Source organism: Octodon degus, unplaced genomic scaffold (assembly GCF_000260255.1).
Source record: "Octodon degus isolate 3935 unplaced genomic scaffold, OctDeg1.0 scaffold00034, whole genome shotgun sequence".
Lineage (NCBI taxonomy): Eukaryota > Metazoa > Chordata > Mammalia > Rodentia > Octodontidae > Octodon > Octodon degus.
In genome coordinates, this window is record NW_004524610.1 from 13,364,549 (window position 1) to 13,370,346 (window position 5,798).

Here is a 5,798-nt window from a genome sequence, read left to right on the forward strand (position 1 = left end):
AGCCTGCACTCTTGTACAGTATTGGCTACATAGACATGTGCACAGTAACAGATATTTAGCTAAAGCCATAGTAACCAGAGGAACACACACAACAAAGGAAGCTCGAGGTGACCAAAGAACATTGTCCAAAGAATGCTGCTAAAAGGATGCATGTCAAGCTGGAGCCTCTGGTGCCACATGGACGTGTCCTATTAAAAGTGTCTCCTGGGTGATGACATTGGTCTCCTGTCTCAGCTTCCCAGAACACTGGGCTTACACGCATGCCCACTATGCCCAACTAACCTCTGCAGTATTAATCTTGTAGTGTCTTCTGCATAGATACAGTGACTATGGGAAAGTGGCCAGAAAGCCATCTAGAGACTCTGCACCAGTATCAAGAGGTAAGAAACAGGGTAACATACGACAATACACATGTTATAGATTTTTAAAACAAGAATAGCTGATTAACAATGGCTGATATATTACCTACTTTTATCATCAAATCTGTTGCTCAACTTAACAGAATAGTTATAAAAGATTGCACATATGATTGAATGTTACTGCTTTCTTTAAAGAAATCTTAAATTTTTCTTCCTTTTTCTTAACTCATTTTTTTATTTTTTAAATAATTTTATTGTGAAGCAAATAGCAATGAGACAATTTCAAAACTGATTACTTGCACAGTTTCAATAATTAATACATTGCATATTGTTGTCTTAGTGGTTATTCATTGTTTAAGATGCAGACATGATATCCTGTCCACAAACACTAGTAGAACAAATCTCTCTATTCATTGAACTAAGAAAATGCAGCTGTATATCTATCCTATTTTGAATATATACATACAAAATGGTTGTTTATTTGTATCCACCTTTTATAGTTTTGTCAGAGAAGGGTATTCTATTATCATTTAAATATTGTAGGTGTGTGAATTGAGCAAAATAATCCTATATAATCCAGTAGTCCATAATAGTAGTGAGTTTTCCATAAGACTGGTAATGTCAGAAGTGGTTGGCTTGAGCCATTTACAGCTCAGCATTAGTATGGCTTTACTTTTTATACCTCATTTTTATACTTTTCTGCTGGATGGTTAAGACCAAGATAAAGCAAGACCTACATAACAAGAAATGCAACTTCTGTATCCAACAAGGTCAGTTAAATTCCCTCAGGTTTTACCCTGAAACCCTGTACTGCGGTTTGTAGATCCTTTGTCAGTGTCAGCCATGTGGATGAGTCACGGCAGAAAATGTCAAATCAACAAAGGGCAATAAACAAATTGGAGAATGAGTAAGCAAATAAAATAACATGCTTTAAGACGTTTGCATAGAGAATCTCAATAGATTTATCCAGAATAGAAGTTAGAAGTTAAAGAGTTGATGTCAAATGGTATTATAAACCAAATAAATAAACAAATAAATGCAAGCACAGTGAGGGGCAATATGTGGCACAAATAACCTCTATAATAGCCTTATTGTGCAGAGAACTCAAAAACACTAGGATTCCAAGCAGGAAATTTGCTAAGGATATAAATGGGTAGTTTATATAAGTAGCAATTATTATACACAGCTAAATCAGATACAAATTAATAGGCAGTCACACAGGGACAGGCCCTTGAGAAAGTCAGTGCAAAGAGAACACACCCAAACAGTGGCTGTAGGTGTATCTGCTGAAGGCCAGGCCTCAGAACAAAAATGCAGTGACCAGCCTTGCACGCTTCCCAGAGGGATAAGCAATAAGCTAGGACTGTGCTGTGATTGGTGTCACCAGGTCCAGTACAGCCCAGATAGACATCAGTCACCCAGGTAGACCAGCAAGGCACCTGGGCCCATCCCTTCCCCAGAATTCCTTTCTTCTTCCCATGTACCTTTGCTATGCGAGTCGCTTCCCTATTGGATCAATAGTGACTGTTGTAGTTTGGGGTTTTGAAAGGGGAACAATACAATACAGGACACAATTTTATAAGATTATTTATAATAGTCACCCAAAGAATCATATATGTAAGGGAGTGAAGAAAATCTGTCCACACACCAAAGATCAAAGAGTCCAGCTGAGGGCCTGGATCCCACAATAATGCCCTGCGCAAGTCCAGCTGAAGACCTAGAGCTCACAACAGTGTCTCCCGCAAGTCCAGCTGGAGGCCTGGAGCTCCTGACAATGCCTCCTGCAGGCCTGTTTCATGGATCTGCGCAGGGAAGGCACAAAGGTTGGTGGTGGAAGCTAAAAAGTCTGTGCCGACAAGACGAAGGATTAGTGCTAGTAGGCTGGGGGATCTGAACTGGAGCCAGGAAGCAATACTCAAAGTAAGCACCAGAGCTCCTCTTAAAGCACCACAGCCACCCTCAGCAGCAGTGAGGTCCAGAGCTCCTCCAGAGGTGAGGAAAGCTGAGTTCCCATCAGGAAAGCCAGTGTGGCAAGCTTCTCCAAGACGCTGAGCAGTGCAGTATCTTCCCCTCTGGATCCCAGAAGCAACGCTAAAGATGGGAACCAGAGCTCCCCCCAAATGAGCCGCAGCTACGTTCAGTGACAGCAAGGTCTGAGCTCCTTTGAGGATGAGAACAGCTGAGTTCATCAGCAAAGCCAGCATGACAAGTTCCTCCAGGAAAACCAACAGTTTCAACAGCGTCCCTAACAGCTTCTCAGCTCCTGTCAGCTCCCATAGCCTTTCTTCGTCGCCTGTTCTGCTTCTCATGCTGCTGGCAACAATCCTCAGGTGGGCCTCCCATAACTGGCACCACGCTGGTTCAGGTCAGCTGGGCGCAACAAGTTGCCCACCAGTTGTCAATGTTAGCTAAGTGGCTATACTTGTAACCTTCTAGGCTGATTGCAGTTTGATCCACACGGTACCCACATTATGATTTGGCTGTACAAATCACCCGTGAAAAAGGCCTATATGGCAACCCTCTTTCAGGAGCTACCGCAGGGTCTCTCTCTTAATAAACCTGACCTACTCTTACTGCCCTTTGTTCCTTGGGATTGGTTCCTGAAGTGCAGGGGACATGAATTTAGCATATCTGAAATCTAGCAGGTTGCGAGTTATATTTCTCCTATATCATAATGACTAAGAAAAAGATTCAAGTTCACTAAAAATTTTTCCTGTATCGTAATAACTGAGAAAAAGATTCAAACTCACTAAAAATTTAAATTTTAAATTTTAAAAATTAATTTGAGGGGCTGGTGAGATGGCTCAGTGGTCTAAAGCACCTACTTAGAACAACCTTAGCAAAGCTCAGGGACGTAGTTCAATCCCCCAGCACCACATGCCAGCCAGCCCCGCCCCCTGGTGGGCTGAGCTGGCCACACACACACACACACACACACACACACAAATAAATAAATAATTTTTAAAAAAAATTAATTTGAAATTAAAATGAAAATTAAGTTAAAAATCAAATTAAAATGAGCAGCCATCATTTTTCATACTTAAAAAGAAAAGTGTAAAAATGTGATAATTCTTCATTCTGGAAAAGGTCAGGTCTGACAAAATATCAAAAGGAACATAAATTTCTCATAAAATTTTACTATGAAAATTAAATAGTGATTCAAACTTTTTCATATCAACGCTTCGTGCTAAAAAATAATGGTCATTTTTGCTCAGTAATGTCACTTACAGGAGCTTTTCCTAAGGAAATGACCCGAATTGAAGCCCTACACAAAGATGCTTTTAAAAATGATCAAAAACTGAAATAAGGGGCTGGGGAGATAGCTCAGTAGAATGCCTGGCAAGTGCAAAGGCCTGAGTTCAATCCTCAGTTAAAAAAAAAAAACAAAAAAAAAAAAAACAACAACCTGAAATAAACCCAAAGTATCCATCAATAGAATCCCTTAATAGATAATGACACACTAATATCATTATGCTATACAGATATTTTTAGTAGATATGTGAATATGATTGTTATATAAGCTAGAAAAATAGGATACAATCCTACGCAGCCGCAGACTGTGCCACCCGCCCCCAGACTTCTGCGCTCACGTGCTAAATGTGACGGCGTGCAGAGACGGGCCTCGGGACATGACCAGGGCCGGCCTCGGTGAGGAAGCAGGTCCCATGATGCTATTGCTGTCGTTCCCAGAGCAGGAAAAGAGCGGAGAGCCTCCTCCACCATGAACGACGCAAGGAGCAGGAAGCTCTTCGCAAGCACCCGGAGCCGAATCTGCCAGACCCCTGAGCTTGCAGTTCACCGCCCAAAGCTGCCCTCTCAGCAGCACAGCTAAGGCTGTTCGTGGTGGCAGTTTAAGCTATGACAAGCACGTTTCTGTGTGCAAAAGGAAGACGAAGAAAATCTCTGATTTATCGTTCTATTTTCTTCTTAAGAGGTTTACATACATTTTTAAAATGAGAATGTCTTCTATGACCAGAATTTAAGGCTGGTAAAACATAAACAATGAGAAAAATAGCAACCTTTTTTTTTTTATCCATTCCTCAGTTTATGGGGATTTGGGTTGCTTCCAAGATTTAGCTATGAAAAATTGAACCGTTATGAACACGGGTGCACATATATCGCTGTGGTATGATGATTTCAGTTCTTTTGCAAAAATATCTACGAGGGGAATAGCTGGCTTGAGTGGGACTGCCAAGCATACTTTTTGAGGAGTATTACTCAGCTACAAAAAAAGATAAATTTGAGGCTTTTGTAGATAAATGGATGCAATGAGAGACTGTATTGGTAAGTGAAATAAATCAGACCAACATATGCAAACATTGTATTGTCTTGCTAGTATGAAAACTTGAAAGAGTAAACAGGGTCATAAATATAGCCTGAAAGGTACAATAAATACTGTGAAAGGGAAAAAGTTTGTTTACTGGGAAGGAAAAACTGATGTGAAGAAAAGGACCAAAGAAAGAAGGGAAAAAGATATATTTAAGTATACATACAGGATAATTTGAATAATTGTACTGATGATTTAGTAGTTAATGCTTAAAATTTTTTCTTTTCAATTTCTAATAACTTTGTTGTTGTCATCGTTTTGTTTTTTAAACCATTTTTGTATGTTTATATCTGGTAACCTAAATAACTACCTGAGGATAACATCGTGCAATACAGAAACCATTGTTGAATTCCTATTACTTTGTTTAGTGAAATTTTGTATCATTTCTAATGCTGTTCTTTTAAGTTACTATTTTGTTAATCTTTAAAAAATAATAAAGAATTAAAAAAGCAACCAATATTTATTCAGCATTTATTTTTGCGCCTTTGATGAATTTTCTTTTACTCTGTCAACAGCTAGTTTAAATACTATTACAATGCCTGTGTTTTAGACCCCTAACCATACTGCTCTAACACTTTCCTAAAACAAAGTCACCTCCTGTTTTAGTGCTAACACCTACAATGGTGCTCAATAAAAATGCATAGAAGAATATATTTAAATTAAGTGGAAGCCATTCAATACAGTGACATATCGGAGGTTGCAGCTTGGGAAAAAAACTTAACAATGAAAGTCAGGGTGAGGAGACACAGCTGTCCAGGCTCCTTGCTTCAGCCAGACGGGGTTTCACAGAAGGAAAGGGGCCTACATTTGGATGTGTGCTTTGATCGCCGTACAGGAAAGCTCAGAGGATGAAGTTTCCTTGGAGCAGAAAAATAAGATTTTTTTTTTCTCTGTGGTTCTTTCTATCTTTGAAATCACTTTAAAAGTATTTAAGGGGGGGCCGGGGAGACGGCTCAGTAGAATAAGCGCTTCCCTGGCAAGCACAAGGGCCTGAGTTCAATCCCTGGTGCTGCAAACAAAAAAAAAAAAAAAAAAAGTATTTAAGTCCTGAAATAGAGGGCTCATACATTATCTGTGTTTCACATTCCAAAATCCCTAGTAACTCCAGAGCC